This window comes from Actinia tenebrosa, unplaced genomic scaffold (genome assembly GCF_029948245.1).
Source record: "Actinia tenebrosa isolate PJP-AT-01 unplaced genomic scaffold, QUT_ActTen_1.0 PGA_scaffold0__85_contigs__length_37466705, whole genome shotgun sequence".
Taxonomy (NCBI): domain Eukaryota; kingdom Metazoa; phylum Cnidaria; class Anthozoa; order Actiniaria; family Actiniidae; genus Actinia; species Actinia tenebrosa.
This window is the reverse complement of record NW_028292569.1, coordinates 26,138,933-26,145,898: the sequence shown is the minus strand read 5'-3', so window position 1 is coordinate 26,145,898 and position 6,966 is coordinate 26,138,933.

Here is a 6,966-nt window from a genome sequence, read left to right as displayed (position 1 = left end):
GCCATCCCGCGTAATCATCAGGCGCACGGCAGATAATGTTCGTAATCGTGCTAACCATCGTTAGGTAACCATTTACGTCGAGCTGTGATGATTTCTTAGATTGCTTCGCGGATAAGGACGCCGTTTCCTTTTGGGGTTTTCAACTCAATACACAACCCGCGGTATTCTTATGCGCATTTTAGGATTAAACGGTCGGGTTGACCGGCTGGGTCGCTTTTTGCCAGCAGGTATTCGCCATTGCTGTCTGAATCTTGAAAGTTCGCCAAGACCCTGCGCTAGATGAATGAAATCGGGGTTAACAACCTACGTGTGTAGTCGACGACCTTTCGCGTGTGTAGGTCGGCTTAATTTCGATCTGAATACTCTACTTGGTTGGACCGTCCAAACCGCATTTCTATCGCATATTTCCCTTGTTTTCCTTAGCGCGGGTAGGACTTTCTCGAAGACCCAATCACGAAACTCCACAGCTTGGGGTAGTTTGAGCTAATATCAGTTCGTACAGACCAGGTTCGGATATAAACACGGCATTTGGTTTGCGTAGTAAAGGAGCGGTGATCGCAGACCCTTGTAGATCACCATTTTTTTGGTATTTCTCAGATACGTGCTCTAATTGCATTGCTTAGGGCGCTCATAGCCCAACGCCAAAGCCACTTCCTTTGCTTTGAAGTAAAAGTTTCGCCTTGCACGATGGCAGTTGAAGTTTGGTGCGTTGTTTTCAAATACGCCGAAGCATTGTATAGAAGAAATATTTTACCTTAATATGCAAACGCTCTTTAGCGGTTCATTTCTACGCTCAGTTGCGCGTCAGACACGACGAAGAGTAGAGTTATCTTATCACCGTCGCCGCGGAGGCATTCTTGTGTATTTGGCGTGCGTTTGATCTCCAATGTTATGCCATCCTGCGTATTTACTAGAAGTAAACCTGCCCATGTAGGGTCTCGTCGTAATGGTGCGCATGTCAAATCAAAACGCATATTTGTCCTTAAAGAATCCTCGCGGGCTAATTTGGTCGCCAAACTTGCGCATGGCCTCTTGTACACGTATGCGGGCTTTTTCCCTGGAGTAACCTTGTTTGGAACGCCGTTTGTTTTGACCCCACGTTTAGTAATGTTGGGGTTGTGGAAGCTCGGAGTGCGCTTACCAGCCTCAATAAGGGTTGGGCAAACACAACATTAACCCCGTGAGACTTCTTCGGGGGAGGTTAATGCTTTGTTGATAACCTCATCCGTTTATCAAAGAAGCGGAAACGTCTATTACATCACTAGTGGTCGTAACAAAGGATGCCTTTCGGAGCGTATTCCAGCCAGCCGCTTAGGGCCAGCTCTTCCGTGTACACCGTTTCGTACTGTAATTCTAGATTAGTGATAGAGTATGGGGTTGTCGTGGTAAGTGCAGTGCTTAGCCCCACAATGATGTTATTCGCATCTGCTAAGTTACTTCAAACTGCAGTTCGGATCCATATTTCTGTCCTTGGGTAATACACACCGTGATTCGTGATTACTCAAAGTCCAGCGGGATGACCACTACTGCTGATACCATAGGCAGTCTTATTCGCTTTGCGTCTGCCACTGCGGTTTCTCCGCTGCCGTCAGTAGGTTGCGTCCCTTTTCGTAGGTGTGCGGAACTTACGTAGAATGACAACTACCAATTACCCCTGCTCTATCCTTTGCGCGCGGTCAAAGGCTGTCAACCAAGTAGATCCCTTATAGGTGGTATACAGATCGTTACCTATTTAAGTCACCAGCAAGGATTCCCGCGCGCGAACTTTACGCGCATCTTAGGAAAAACGATGTTGCGACCCACGTGGTTAACGATAATCCTTTCATCTGTGGGCTTGACTGCACCGCTAGGTAAAACCTTAACGCCAAGGTGCCGGGTACTAGAAAACTAGGTTATACCGTTAGGCGGGGCACGCCCACGTACAAGTTTGTTTGCCCCTGGTTTTACGCTAGAAGGTGTGAAGTGTAAACCCGGTGAAAGGTGCGTTCTGCTTTCAGTCCGCCAACCTGCTTAGGTAATACGTTGGGATTTAACTTGAGCTTATCATATATAATGGAAGTCGAAGGAACGACCCCGACTTCGATCCCACCACTGAGGAAGGTCAGGCTGACATTAACGACGGCGACGGCGACCCAACAAGTCGACGATTCCCTAAGGGATAGGATTGCAAAGGCCACTAAGACAATCCCAAAGCACGCGAGTACACGTTTCCGCGTGAGCACATAGAGCTTCAAAACATGGGCGAGCCGGAAGCAGCCGCGCGGAAACCGTAGAGTGGGCAGCGCGGGAAGCTGAGCTGCGCTACGGACAACTTTGATGCTGACGACGTAAAGCTCACGGAAAAAGGGAAACAAAGTCCTCATAAGCGTCCAAGACTTAAGATTTCCCGACAAAAGACCGCTGGACAAACCGCAAAACCCTCTTGATGAGGAGGGCAACGTTAGGGGTGACGTCTTGAGATTAAGAGGCTTTCAGCGTGCTACTAGAAGCCTGTTAGAAAGGCTGCACAACTTAACCGAAAGGACCAACGCGGAAAAACGTGCTGAGGATCTGCAAAGGGAGTTAAGAGAAAAAGACATAGAATATGCAAAAGCAAGGTCAGCTACTTGCCGATGCTGAAAAGAAGTCGCCCATCAAGATGAAAGAATAAAAGAAATGAGAAGTCAGTTGGATAAAGCCCTACGCGATAGGGATAAAGCACAAAGGGACTTAGAAGAATCCCCAACGGAAGAGCTGCGGGAAACGTTGGAAGACAGGGAGGAAGAATACAGGGAGCAAGAACAACGGCTTACTGACGCGTATAGTAAGGTGGTCGATTTTAAAGAGCGAGAAAAGATGGACTTGGTAGCCCAAAGGGACGAAATTCAACGTGAAAGGGATCAAGTACAAAAGGATCTTGATCTCACCCTGCAGGCGTTGGACATAAAAAGTGAAAACCTGCGGGCTGAAATGTCTGACTCCTTGGTAGAAAGGCGAATGTTAATGTCTGAAATCAATGCTAAAAACAGATCAAATTCAACAGAAAGATCAAGCCATCAAAGACTTAGAGTATGAAATAGAACGACAGCGGGGGGTATATCGAAGATCAAGAACGCCCTGATGAGAAAGGAGGCTGCTCAAAAGGAAATGGAAGATCTAGAGGTGCGCCTTGCGGAGTTGCGCGGCGGAAAAGGAGAAGCTGGAGAAAGAATTAGGGCTTACCACCAAGGAAAAGATAAAAGAGCTCTTTTGAATGGTATGGCGTGCCGCTGGCATTTGCGGTTGCTATTTCGAGCGTAGTAGGGTAATCCTTAGCACGCTTAAGGCTACAGGCGCTGGGCGTAAAGAAATTAGGCAATGGGCTGACGGACTTGGGAAAAAAGATGGCAGCCGGTCTTCCTGGGCTGCTTGGTAGCGTTCTTAGCCTGGTATTAAGAACCGGCGGAGAACTGTTAAAGTTCGTGGGGAATAACATTTGGATATTAGTCGTCGCTATCGGCGTGGTATTCCTGAAGAAGATTCGGGGATGATCTTATCTGGTACGTTACTGGTGGCTTATCGTCGTCGGGCGCCCGAGGCATCCTCGACTGGGGATAAGTAAAGATAGTATTCGCACCGCCTTGATAATGCGGAACTAGCGGTATGGCGGTCATAGTGCTAATGGTCTTATGATTCCAAGTAGCATCCACCATGACACCATTATCCCTTGCGGCATTAAATACGAAAAAGCCTTTAAAATTATTACCACCTAACATGTCGCTGGGGCGAAGTTGAAGCTTCGCGTATTGACAATTAACTATCATATGAAAAGTCACCGGTAACCGATTTTCTATACTAGTAAGTGCGGACTCATACGTAAAGTGTGATGTGTGCCTGTTATTTACCTTTTTTCTATATGGAAATAGTGGAGTGTTTGGTCTCATCTACTATCCTAAACCCAAGATTACAGCTATTGTACAACGCTAACGCTAGCGGTGCATATTAGTAATCCTAACCCCCCAACCTTTACCCAAATTCCAGTATCAAACCACTCATCCCCCTGATGATGAATCTCACCTAAATAGCAATGAAAGCCTTCTTCCTTCACGTGTGGGTTAGACATCGACGCAGTTGGTGTCTCCATATATTTAAAGACTCATTACCGTAAGGGTGCTAATGGTTGCGTGATTATAAGGTCGATCCCTCTGATCTTCTATGCTATTTACGCAAACGCTCCCGGTGTCATCTACTCTTATCTGCAACTTTACCGACCCCACGCAGTCAGCGACCATATGAAAAGTACAAACCAATTGATTTTCGGCGCTGCCGGGGTTGGGCTCTACGGAGAAATGCGCAGGCTCCCTGTTATTATCTTTTACACGCATGGGCTGCAGTATACCGTTCGCATCCAGGAACCTAAAGCCGACGTTGGCATGGCTACTCGTGCCCATGCAAATACTACAAAGGATCAATTTCTTTCCTGAGTAATTCAAATTCACGGACATGCCCGTGACATCAACCCAAGACGCCTGGGTGTATTTTTTCTCGCCTGTGTAAGTCGTATAGACACAATCTACTCCAGCTACGTAGGGGTTGTTCATCGCCATATATAATAGCTCAGACCAATGCTTGCAGCTGCTAGGCCGGCTTTTAATAAGTTATGGTCATATTCCTCAGGTATCGCAGGCAGGACCTTCTTTTTGGGCTTCTTCTTTACGTTCTTTGGTGCGGGGCTTTTCTACGTGCTCCTTCTTAGGCTTCTCCACGAAATGGGGAATGTTCCTAAGAGTGTCAGAGTTCACGTCATTCACCCCCAAACTTCATATCCTTGGTTGCTCGCTGCAGCTTGTTGTTGTATCCCACGACGGAATCGGCGTTGATAACCAAATTACTTGGCATTAACCAACAACCAGGACTCAAGGCATAATCCAGTCGCACTTTAGACTGCTGCACTGCAAGTTGATATCTCTGCACCGACTTAGAGATCTCATTTTCGATAACAGCGCTTTCGAAGAGGACAAGGAATACTTGTTGCGTTTCCTGTGACGCACCGGAGGCATCTACGATGGGGCTGCGAGTGCTAACCTGGGCCCCTAGAATGCAGTAAACAAAGGCTTCGATGCTTCGATTAATCCTTGCTAGGTTTTTCAGTCCAATGCCCTTTGCGGCAAAGAAAGGCGCCCAAGGATACTTTTCTTTGCTTTCTATGTAGTAAATTAAATTACCCTTCGTTCCGCTGCCTCCTAAGTCCGAGAATTCGTAAGAGCTAGGATACCCCATGCCCGGCGTTTCTATGCTGGCACCAACATACGAAGCATAGGTGTAAGTCTCTCCTAAACCATGGGCGGTACCCTCTTTGTTACGAAAATCGGGGTTGGTAAGCTTAAACTCATTCCTTAATCGCTCCCATGCGACTTTGTCATATTTGTTATCCTTCGGGTTAAAGATAGTGTCACTAGGAAGCGGCGCTCCTAACTCAAACAATATCCTACGAATAGTAAAAGCAACATGAAATCGCAGGAAAGGAATATGGAACATATCCGCGGCTATACCGCATCCTTTAGTAGCAGCCCAGACGGCAAAGTTTAACTGCTGCGGCCAATACCGCATGTTGGGACCTGATAACCATTCTCTGGATTCTTTCCCTGAGGTATGTTTCATGGCAGTTTCTCTAAAGATGTCTCTGACCTTTGTCTTGAAAGTCGTAGGACCCACGGGGATTTCTAAGGAGGTAACCATCTTAGCAAAGTCATTCGCTCCACCTTTGTTGTCGTAAAATGGGTAATTCTGGGTTGCCGGCAATAGATTCTCTGGAAAATTAGGTTGCCTTTCTTTATGCTCGGGTTTTGGTTGTAAAATCTTAGGATGCTTTGGCTTCAAATCCTCGTTGCTGTACATCCTGGAGCCGTTGAAGTAAATCCATCAGGCCTCCTTTCGAACTTACTAGCATCCGCGTGCGGAAACATCTTCCTGAAGGCCCTCCAGTTCCAGTAATCCCGGTTGTCGTGATGTGGCTGAGCAGCAGTAAGGGGGACTCGCGATCGATGCCAAAGATATACGGGTTTAACTCGCGGATTTACGAAGACGGGTACAGCAGATTTACGGGATTTCCCGCGGTGTGTCCTTACTGCTGCTGTAACTCAAACGGAGGTTAAAAATATCTCATAAATATACGATGCACGAATGTAGGAAGTTTGCCAATGACTTTTGCATAATTTGTCTAAGACCTAAAGTTATCGTACCTAAGCCAGAACCCTTTTGGTGTTGTGGTAAAAAATGCAAATAGAAGATGACACGTCAGCACAGTGTTACGAGTGTGGTAAGAATATTCGTAATGCCGTACCAAATGCTACCAGAGAGCAGTATTACGCCAATGGAGGTCGTAAGAAGACTCCATATAAGAGATTAAAATACTTCAGGGACTGGATGAGTCATATCCAAGGTTTACATCCGATATATTTAAGCGACGAAGTAAAGAAGAAAATCATAGACCACTTAGAAGAGCCAACCCCACAAAGTCTACGAAAGACATTGAAAAAATTAAAGCTAGGGAAATATTACAAAGCTATTCCCTATCTTTTGTCTGAAATTACCGGTAGGCGTATTCCTCATGTCCCAGATATGCAAAGGGCCGAGTGGTTATTCTGTCGGCTGGATAAGGATATTCCTTATTACCCCGACGTAATTTACGAAATATTTTACAAAATAGACCCCAACCACCCGCTGTTAGAATGGATTCCGAGAAGATGAAATGTGCAGCCGAAATCCCCCTACGTTCTTTTCAAAGCAGATGTCTACTGAGCGAGTTTTCTTTGGAGCTCCTCTTTTGCCTCCTGGTAGATCTTTTTGCGAGATTCCTCGGAAAGATCTTTCACGATGGTTTTTTATTGCCCGACTTTAATTCGCCGTATTTCTTTTCCTCCGCGAGGATCAAAGAAAACTCCGTGTCGTCTATGCGGCGGTCCCGCAGAGCTTGGGAGACTAAGTCGGCGATGGTGTTAGCCTTTG